Here is an 11,714-nt window from a genome sequence, read left to right as displayed (position 1 = left end):
GAGAAACCCAGAGACATCTTAAGCCGTGTCTGCCTTTTAGGAATTTGCACATGTATGTGCATCACTGTAATATCCACACACAACCATAAGAAAGCTGTAAATTAAAGGATGTTGCTGTTCAGAGGAGAGTTTTTTAACCAGTCCAGTAGCTCAGAGAGGGCTTTTCAAGGAGTGGTATTTAAGCTGGTCTTTGAAGGAAGAGAAGAATTTGGACATTCTGAGAGACGGAGTTAGGACTACCAAGGAAGGAGGGAGTGGAGAGAGGAGAGAATTGGGAAGGATACGGAGGTAGAAAAATGTGAAGGTCATTCAAGAAATAGTTTTACAAAAGAATCTGTTGCACAGTGAAAGCAGGGAGGAATAACATCAGCAAGGTGATTTAAAGAAGAGGAGGGACTAGAATGCTAAGAAAAGGATTTGGCAATTTTATAGCTCCTGAGTTATGGAAGAAGGGTAGCTATGGGATAGATAAGAAATCTTAGACCCTAATTCCAGCTATCTTCTCTAACGGAGAGATTTAAGGCAGGGACTTAAGTTTAAATTTTCCCCTGGGAGAAGACCAGAAGTAAGGTTGAATGTACGAGTTTTATCCAAGCCCAATTAAGAAAAACACACCATCTAAAACCTGCTTGAAGTATCCAGAATCTACTCAGATTTACCAGCCTACAGGCTGTGATGGCACAGTGGTTTCTCCAAAGGTTGCTCTGCTAATGGATAAGTGACAGGATTTCAGGGAGCAAAGAGGAATCTTCTCTAGAATCCACCAGTGATAAACTTCCTGCTCCCCAAGCAATAAAATCATGTGCCCCTAAATTGGTGCCAGATCTCGAGCTACATTCCAGCTTTACTATCAAACCCTTCCACTGGACACCCAGTCAAAATGGCCCATGGACACGGGCCATGGTTCCAGCCTTTTTGCCTTTGTTCACTATATTTTCTCCTTCTGGAATTCCCTGTCTCATTTGCCTCTTTAATTTCTGAGCCATGCTTCAAAAACAACTCAGTTGTCCCCTCCTTCATAAAGATTATCTTGATCTCCCAGGACAAAGTGCTATTTTTCTATTGCGAGCTTCCACAGCACTTTGACTGCAATTCTCTTTTGGCATTTACTCATTTTTTTTTTCCTGTGAATCAAGGTATTTGCATTTATCTTATCTCCTTATGGATATAAATTGCATGAGGTCAAGAAATGCATCTATATCAATATCTATCTATCTATCTATCATCTATCTATCTATATTTCTATCTTCCTTTAAAATCATATTGTCCACCAAGTCTTAAGCATGCATTGTTCAAAAAAATCTCACCTGAGGTTATATAGGTTATGCTTATCCAAGGAGGAATCATAACTGAATTTCAGCTTTATCTCACTCTGATATATCCCTTCTTAGCCACTTCCGCATCAATTTTTGCCTTTCTAAGCCTGTAGTACAGTGAATACCAACTCTTTGTTGATTAAAGAAAACACCAACTCATGTGATTTTTGCAGTCTACTATAGAGAACGTGATTGACATATTTACCTTTGTTATGATTTTATTACTGGACAAAGTTTTTAATGTATGAAAGACAATTCAGGTCTTTTCAAACATAAGGGGTTTATCACTTAAACTAATAGGATAGATAAGGTATAAATAATAGTCCTTGGGCTGGCCCAGTGGCATAGTGGTTAAGTTCGGCACACTCTGCTTTGGCAACCTGGGTTTGCAGGTTCAGATCCTGGAAGTGGACCTCTACTACTCATCAAGCCATGCTACGGTGGTGACCCACTTACAGAATAGAGGCACAGATGTTAGGTCAGGGCCAATCTTCCTCACCAAACAAAATAAAAAAAAATAATAGTCCTTGTTTTACTGATGAAAAGACTGAAGTACAGAGACATTAAGGCATTTATCTGATATAATTATTGGTGAGAGTGAGACTAAGACCAAGGTGATCCAACTTTATGCATTTTTCTGTTGCCATTATAAGTTGATATGCATGCTCTACCACAAACTACATGGAAAAAAATTAATTTCCTCTCTTTATTGCATCATATTGGTAGCATAATTATGGACAGTTAAAATAGAAATGAATGAAAAATAAAAGCAAATAATGTTTCTTAAGTATTTTTATTTGACAGATTCTTTACAGAGATTACAGCGTATCCTTTGAAAAATACTAAGAGATAAACATTGTTACTCCCATTTAGTAGATGAAGAAACTGAGGCTTACAGAGATCAAGTTGCCCAAGATCACATAGCTAGAAAATAGCAGAGCCTAGATGAGGGCTTCTTTCTAAATAGTCCAAAGCCTGAATGTTTGTCATTAATCAAAATGGAAAGTGTAAACCTTGGATCAGTTTTTTGATTCTATCACTTAACTTTGACAAATTTGTTTAACTGTCTGAACTTTATTTTTATCACGTTTAAAATGAGGATAATGGCTATCTCTAATAATTGTTGTAAGAACTTAATGAGATTTAAAGTGCTTTGTTTAGTAGTCCTCTAGCAACAAGGTCACTGATTAGAGATGTGATAATGAGATTCAAAGATCTTCCTGATTCTAAAGCAACTGCTCTTTCAATTATAACTTATAATGTATACTTGCTCAGCATGTCTTTCAAAACATTAATTTTTATTTCCTTCAGAGCATAGGGTTAAGAGTTACCAAAAACTCTTTAGGAATTAAGATTCACTCAGCAAATAGATGATGATTTGGGTGGTGTTCATTGGAAAGTTATTTGCATTTCCTATCTCCTTCCACCATCCTTCTACTACTACCATTTACCTGTGGTGATAACATATTTTCATTTTTTGTTATTATTGAGGTTTTCTTCCAATTAGTTTTTTGAAAGCAGCTTTTACATCCTTGTTCTGTAAACCAATCAGGGAGATTCAACATGGGGATGATAATCATGTAGAACACAGAGGCCCACTTGTCTTGGTCCAGGGAGTAGCTGGATGTTGGCTGCAGATACGTAAACACGACTGTGCCATAGAAAAGTGTGACGCCAGTGAGGTGAGACCCACAGGTGGAGAAAGCCTTAAGGCAGCCGTCAGCTGAGCTCATTCTGATGATTGCAATGAGGATGAAGGCATAGGAGATGAAGATGATGAGGATGGTGCTGAATTCAATGAAGCCACATAGACAAAATAGCAAGATCTTGCTGATGTAGGTGTCTGAGCAAGAGAGGGCCAAGAGTGGTGGGATTTCGCAGAAGAAGTGGTTGATGATATTGGAACCACAGTAACTCCAACTGAAGGTGAGGGAAGTGTGGGCAACTAAACTCACCAGACCAGCCAGGTAAGAGCCCAGCATGAGAGCCAAGCAGACTCACTTGGACATGAGAGTGCTGTAGTGGAGGGGTCAACAGATGGCCACAAAATGGTCATAGGCCATGGCAGCCGGGACATAGCACTAAGCATCCACAAAACCCACTAAGAAAGCAAACTGGGTGGCAAAACTGGCGAATGAGATAACTTTGTGTTTTGTTAGGAAGTCAGCCAGCATCCTGGGGACAATGGCCGAGGAGTAGCCCAAGTCCACAAAGGAGAGGTTGCGGAAGAAAAAATACATGGGTGTGTTAAGCTGAGTGTCTGTCATGATCAGGATAATCATACCAACATTCCCCACTACGTTGATCAGGTAGACCAAGAGGAAGACCACGAAGAAGATGATCTGCATCTGAGGGTCCTGAGTGATGCCAATAAAGATAAACTCAGTCACCATTGAGTGGTTTTCTTTATCGATCTCTTCAATTTTTTGTGTGCCTGGACTCAGTGCATTATTTGGGGTGATTCTTAAAAATCTTCCCAATAATTAGATTTTATGACCCTTAGGATAATTCAAATGACTTTGGTGAAGGTGATGATCGTGTGTGCTCTCCAGGTGCCCAGTAAAAATAGGAGAAAGTGTTAGCGTCTTAGGGATGGTATATTCTGCTTCTCCAAAGACCTTGATGCTCTGAGGTCATTTATCATGTGGTACCAAATGTTTGACCTGATCCGTGTAATTATCTGTCTTATCAATTAGTAAAGAAGAGCAGTTTTGAGTGTCCCTTCCTTGTTTCTAAAACAAAGCAAATATAAATGCAGATAATGAATAAACATCAACTCTCAGTGCAGGTCGGTGCAAAAAGAAAGATGAAAGACTCAGGGATCTCAAAGTATAATATACCATACCCACATATATACAGAAAGTGAAATACTTGGGACATAGGGTGAGAAATATTTAAAAAGGCAATGGATAATAGTAATTTTTAAAAAGCTAAGAGTGACTGAGTTAAATCTATGCCAGAACACTGAGTGCTTTACACACATTTCATCATTTCATCCCCACAACACTCTATGAGGTAGCTACCACCATTATCTGAATTTCATATCTGAAAAGAACAAGACTAAATATTAAGTAACTTCAACACAGTCGACACCCAGTAAGTAGCAGAGCTGGGTCTGTCTAACTCTAGAGTCCGTTTCACTTTATTGTCTTCTGTGTATATGATTTGGTGGAGGTTAAATCTCTTTATTTTTGTGTCTGCCTTTCTTCTTCCTGTCTTGCCTATCATACATGGACAAAGAATTAGTCTTTTGGTTTCCCTGATCTTTAGAAACACCCAGAGGTTTGGCATGGGACATGATCAGGGTGAAGCCACAGCTGTGTCTTTAGATAATTCTACTGTCTAACAAACAGGTTGCTGTACAGCTCAGTTCAGAGTTAAGATTCAAGCATCCCTCACTCAAGGGGAATAGAGAGAGCATTATCCAACTCTGTGGTCACACAGGAGCATGCACTTGTTCAACTTTTTTCTCTTTGGTTGGATAAATATCTGGTCCATTGAAGAATTCTAAGAAGGAAGTAGGCAAAACTAAACCAAAACAAAACACAAAGTAATTTAGAAATAAGTAGCATCCTCTACCTAAACCTGAAGTGAGAACTCAGGCTGTATCGACTTTAACTGGTTTCCTGTTTAAGAAAGATAGAAAGCAGAGTAGTAGAATGTGTCTTTCATGGGGGTGTGAACATTCACAATAAGTTGTCTTAAATCCTGGGGTGGTTGACAATAGTGCCCCCATCTCTCAATTTCTGCACCGAATATAATCAACTGCAGCAAAGAAGGGGCTCTAATAATGAGTAATCAACACTATCTATCTGCCCAAGAATTTATAGTTTATAAAGTACTTATATCTACTCTTATTCAATTCATTCTTAATATGTAGTGAATGTGTTCATCATTTCATACATTAGGTCAATTAGGAAACAGAATGAAAAGACAAACCTTGGAGAAATTATTTTAAAAATATATTTTTTGTAAAGAACTGGTATCTATCATATATAAAGAACTTTAAAACTCAATAAGAAAACAATCCAAGAAGAATGGGCCAAAGATTTGAACACACACTTCAGCAAAGAAAATATATGAATAGCAACAAATGCTTGAAAAATACTCGGATCAGTTGTAGTAAGGACATACAAATTAAAATAAAATGGGATGTCACTACACATCTGTTAGAATGATTAAAATTTAAAAAGACAGACCATACTAAGTGTTGTCAAGGAAACGCAGGAACTGGAACTTTCAAATAGTACAACTGCTTTGGAAAACACTTCGGCAGTATAAAATTAAGCCTACACATATCTATCCTATGATCCAACTGTTCTAAAACACCTGGGAACAATCCAAAGGCCCATTCTTAGGTGACAAGATAAACAAATTATAGTGTGTCCATGAAATGGAATACCACTCTGCAATTAAAAGGAATAAACTATTGACACATGCAACACGATGAATGAATCTCAAAATAATTAGGCTGAGAGAAAACAGCCAGATAAAAAAGAGTATATCTTATTTGATTCCATTTATAAAAATCTAGAAAATGTAAGCTAATCAATAGTGAAAGTAGATCAATGATCGCCTGGGTAGAGGTGTGTGTGAGGAGGAGCAGGAGAGAAAGAGTACCAAGGAGCATGAGAAAACTTTTGGCGGTAATGGGTTGATTGGGAGCATGGTTTCATACATATATCAAATCATATCAAATGTTATACTTTAAATTTATTCAATTTATTGTATGTCAGTTATACCTCAATAAAGCTGTTAAAAAATAGCAAACTATTTTCACCTCCCCCACTTCAGCTCATTCTCACTACACATGAATGAATATATCACTTTATAGGTTATATTAATGAGGAAACAGAAGCTTTGGGTGAGGGGTTTTGCAAAGTCACACAGTTTGTTAGTTATTTTGTTAGTTGCAGAATCAGCAATTGAATCTGGGACTGGCAATTTCATATATAGTGCTGTGTTTTTTTCCCCCACTTCTTCACATAGAAGTTTGAAAATAATTCACCAGGAACAAAGAAAAAACAAAAGATCTACCACAGTCCTTGCATTCCTCCTCTGTTCTTCCACTTTAGTGAGAGAGTAAATAATCCTGTTGTTGACATGGGAGGGAGTCGTTTAGTCCAATCTCATAATTTTATAGATGAGGAAATAGACCCAGACACCAAGTTTGCAAATGCAGAGGTGATACTTAGAGGAAAATGAGACGCCTGGTAAGAACACGGCACAGGGCGTCAGGACGAATCCACAGCTGAGTATGTGCTGATCAATTCATTGTGCTCAGTTAGAATATGTGATTAGAAAATCATTCTCTCCTCCCTGACAGAATCAAGGTTCCAGCTAAATGAGGAAGGATATGAGAATTATTTCACCAATTATAAAGCACCCTGCCTGTTCTCTCTTATAGTGTACAGACAAATCCAGGCTTTGCCACCTACTACTATTGATTTCTAGCACACTACTTATCTTCTTGGAATCAGTTTTTTATTTGTTGAATGAGATTGATGCCTACCTTAATAACTTTCAACAAAAAATTGGTTAGAATATACATACACACACACACATAGTGCAGTCATTCAGTGACTGTGATGTCCTAAGTGCTCAATGCATTTGGCCATTGTATGTGAGTATAGATGATTTAATTCGGTAGATGCGTGCACACTCATAACTCCCAGAAAAAAAGATGTTCAATGCTTATTCCGTGGGGTGATGAATCACGGACTGCCTTAACCTTTAGGAAAAACGTGGTTTTAATTCTACAGCGCTTCTATTAAACAATAAAACAAGTAGAGATGTAGCTATAAAATTCAAAATCAAGGCTGATTAAGACAAAAGAAAAGAAAACTTTTATATTTTTCTTTTTAGTCTCGTGTAGCTAAAAGTCAGCAGATCTGACTCTTGAAGAAATGGTACAATAGTGAGTAGATAAGCATATTCCACAGTTACTAAACTTGGATATTTCTAAAAGATCAGCAAAAGTATTGCCTTACAGAAGCAGATACAGGCCAAATATATTTTAGATTTCTAAGTATTACCAGCTTTTGCACGTTTATAGGAAAGGAATACTGGAGTAAGAGTCTGGAATCCTGGCTGTAGTTTTGTTTTTTGCACTAATTAACTGATGAATTGCTGTATTAGTTGCAGTTTCCTTACCTGTGAAATGAATGGTTTGGAGAATAAAAACTCTTTGGAACATTCCAATTCTAGTATTTTCTGAATTCAGACTTCTTATGAGATACCTAAAATCCAAACCCATAGTCCATTTCTCCTTTTGAAACTTTAAAATGGCATGGATCTGGTGTCAAGCAAATGCATACTCAAAGGAGCACTGGGCAGTGTGATGCTCCACTCCCAGTAGGTCACATCTCTTTCTCTTTCTTTGCCAAATATTGACCTGTGACTTGAACGGTTTTCTACCTGTTGGTGGGGTTGACTGTCTCCTGTTCTCTCAATGAACTCTACTGAACGTTATTCTGAGAAGAATCCAATGATGATGAACCACTCTGATAGTGGTCTCTGAGCTGCTTGCTCATCCCACCTTTGTTCCCTTGTGCAGGAGGTATTTCAGTCTCAGAGTCACAAGTAAGCCTCAGAAGAAATGTGATGAAATGCTTTCTGCACTCATAGGAGACCCAAAGATTTGATGAACTGTCATCCCCTGAGGAATTTCACTTTCTCCTCCTTAAGCCTTAATGATAAAAGAAGGAAGCACAGGGGGATTTCCAGTCACTCTGGTGGTGATGATTGAATCAACCATAAGTGCTACAGGGATATTTTTACCAGCCCAAAGCTGCCTTGTTGTTGTTGTTAGTGCCTGGAGTCGATCCTGACTCCTAGGGACCATGTGCACCTCAGAGCACAGAACCCTGCCTGGTCTTTTTGCACCACTATATCAGACAGTGCTCTGCTGCTATTCATAGGATTTTCCCAATTTTTTTGGAAGTGAGTGGCCAGGTCCTTCTTCCTAGTCTGTCTAGTCTGGAAGCTCCGCTGAAACCTGTCCACCATGGGTGACCCTGCTGATTTTTGAAATACCAGTGGCGTAGCTTTCAGCGTCATAGCAACATGCAGCCACCACAGCATGACAACCAACAGATGGGTGGTCTGGTTCCCAGATCTGGAAACGAACCCAGGCTGTGGTGGTGAGAGCACTGAATCTTAACCACTAGACCACCAGGGCTGTCTCAAAGCTGCCTCTATGGTGTGATTTTGACAGTAATTTAGAAAGATCTATTTTCTGATGCCTGCAACTCCTTTCAAAGAGGCTGATTCTTTCCATGTTACATCTATATACATTTATATGATTATATTTATTTAACTTCCATGTTGCATATCCCTATTTAAACTATCTTAATACAGTGTAAGGGACATGTGTCTGAAATTTAACATCACAAAACAAATTAATGAGATTTAAGCTTTTTTGAGACCATAGTTTGGTGAACAGGGAAAGGAAACCAACAATTTTTGAGAAGATTTATTTGCTAGAGACACTGCAGGGACTTTCACATGTGCGATCAATTGAATCTTCTGCTGATAATATTATTGCCTCTGGTTTCAGATGAAGTGAATGACTCACTGATTTAGAGATGAAGTGAGTGCGAGTTATTTAATTTTTCCAGGACCACACAACTTAGAAATGGTAGGGATCGGTCCAGTGGCTTAGCAGTTGGGTGCGCGCGCTCCACTACTGGTGGTCCATGTTCGGATCCCCGGCCCACACCGACGCACCGCTTCTCCCGCCATGCTGAGGCTGTGTCCCACACACAGCAACTAGAAGGATGTGCAACTATGAGGTGCAACTATCTACTGGGGCTTTGGGGAAAAAAAAAGGAGGATTGGCAATACATGTTAGCTCAGAGCTGGTCTTCCTCAGCAAAAAGAGGAGGATTACCATGGATGTTAGCTCAGGGCTGATCTTCCCCACAAAAAAAACAAAAAGTGGTAGATTGAGAATGGAAACACTCATCTGTCTGAGTGTGGTGTTCATGCTTTTTCTCCTTTGATAAGAATCGTGAGAAGACTGCCATTCATAAGGCAAAGATTCTTATTCCAGGAAGATATCTAGGGTAGCTTACCAAAAAATTTTATTTTCTTATCTCATGTACATATTTGTAAGAAAAATAGGATGAAGGAAAGATAAAATTCAAACATTAAAAACGAGATTAAGTTAGTAAAAAATATGTGTGCTTTACCTTTATTTAATTTCAAGAGATGGCATGCAACTTTGTTTCAGCTTCCTGTTATATAAAGAAAAACAAAAATGGGCAGTTGTAAAATCTCCCTACCTATACAATTTTTTTTAAAAAGCCACTTAATTTGGAAATGCTATATTATTTGAGAGAAATTTTCCTTCTAAAAAAAAAGAGATTCAAAAATAAAATCATTGAAGTTAATAAAAAGAATCTTTGTGATACCTTTCTCCGTTCCTTCACTTTCAGCCTCTGTATGTCCGGAAACATAAAGTGGGCTCCTATAGACAGCATGTAGTTGGATCTTGTTTTTTTTCAATCCAGCTACTTTAATTTTATTCTTAAATCTCATTTTATGATGAAAAGTTAATTCCTAATAACACTGACATGTTCTTTTACCTATAATACTTGTTTTCTTTTTCGTTTTTTTTTTTTTTTTTTTTTTTTTGTGAGGAAGATCAGCCCTGAGCTAACATCCATGGTAATCCTCCTCTTTTTGCTGAGGAAGACCAGCTCTGAGCTAACATCTATTGCCAATACTCCTCCTTTTTTTCCCCCAAAGCCCCAGTAGATAGTTGTATGTCATAGTTGCACATCCTTCTAGTTGCTGTATGTGGGACGCGGCCTCAGCATGGCTAGAGAAGCAGTGCGTCGGTGCACGCCCAGGATCCGAACCCAGGCCACCAGTAGTGGAGCACACACACTTAACCGCTAAGCCACGGGCCGGCCTATAATATTTGTTTTCAAGTCAAACTTTGGTTTGAAACAAATATTTGTCTCTCATTTGTCTAGCTGCATAATAATCCATTGTGTGGATGTACCATTGTTTATTTATAAAGTTTCCTGTTAGACATTTGAGTTGGTTCTGATCTTTTGCTATTAGAAGAAAAAAATACAATAATAAATAGCCTAACGCATATGCTTTTTCCTTCTTTGACCAGTACATCACCTGAGTGGGTTCCTAGAAGTTGGATTGTTGGGTCAAAGGGAAATTTAATATGCAACTTGCTAAATATTCCAGTTTCCTTCCAGCTATGTACAAGAGTGCTTATTTCCCCACAGTCTTTTCAATAAAATTGGTTGTCAACTATTTGTATTTCTCATCTAAATTTACCTACCTATTCTCTCTCTCTCTCTCTCTCTCTCTCTCTCTCTCTCTCTATATATATATATATATATACACACACACACATATAGGACCATCTAAAATTTGGAAAATATTCTCTGAAGGTAGTCATAATTTGCATTTTTTCTCATTGAGAATAATATACCAGTTGTAAATTTTTTGTCTCTCAGCTCCAAATCCATCCACATTTGCCTTGCTTTAGTGATATTGGACCTGGACACTATAAACACTTCCCCTTTTGCAGCTGGACAATATTAAGCTAATCAGTGGAGAACACTGGAGGGACACTGCGGAAGGAAAAGGCTCTCTTTCTAATACTGATGTCTTCTTTCCCTGTTACTCGATGGCATGTAGTAGCCAGTAGCATGTGGGATACCCAGTGGTGCTCACCCTTCATAAAGGTTGACCAGCACTCCCACAAGTAGCTTCCCATCAAGTTTCATCAGCACACCAGAGGTGACTTTCTAGTAAGTCTTGCTGGCACCCCAGGGGGTGGCTACCCAGTGAGTTTCAGTGGAACCCTACTGAGTGGTTTCTTGTTTGGCAGTCCTGGCCAGGGAATGTCTCTGCCATATAGCAAGCTACAGCCACACCCAGTACAACCACCTCTAAAGGAGCCTTGGAGATGGGGTCCTCTTCCAAGTTTGTTCTCCCTTGGTGCTCTGCCTCAGCCCCAGAGGTAGTAGCTGCTCCCTGTATCTGTTCTTCCTGTATACTTTGGACTTTTCCTGATCACTTGATAGTGAATCCCCTGTTGCCAGGTAGTAAGTCTTTATATTAAATTTTATCTGATAGAATTACTGTGTGGTTTTCTGTCTGCTAGCTGGATTCTGACTGATATAAAGGTTGAATATATTTTCAAATATTTAAGGGCCATTTGCATTTCTATTTTTGTGAAATGTTTATTCATATTTTGTGTCCATTTTTCCAGGGCATGTTTCTTACATAATTTGAATTTCTTCACAGATCTTTTTCTTATTAACTTGTCATGGAATATATATCCTGCAGGGATATATTGTTTATTGTTTATTTTGAAATGTTATTTTACTCTGATTTAACAAATTGGGATACTTATCTTTAAGG

General features: G+C 38.4%; 1 pseudogene; it reads right to left on the bottom strand.

The window, feature by feature from the left end:
• Positions 1 to 2,055: 2,055 nt before the first annotated feature.
• Positions 2,056 to 11,074, bottom strand: LOC131402001 (olfactory receptor 5AR1-like; annotated as a pseudogene).
• Positions 11,075 to 11,714: the final 640 nt, after the last annotated feature.

This window comes from Diceros bicornis (assembly GCF_020826845.1).
Source record: "Diceros bicornis minor isolate mBicDic1 chromosome 3 unlocalized genomic scaffold, mDicBic1.mat.cur SUPER_3_unloc_1, whole genome shotgun sequence".
Taxonomy (NCBI): domain Eukaryota; kingdom Metazoa; phylum Chordata; class Mammalia; order Perissodactyla; family Rhinocerotidae; genus Diceros; species Diceros bicornis.
Note: the sequence above shows the minus strand (reverse complement) of the source record. Positions and strands in the feature narration are given on the sequence as shown.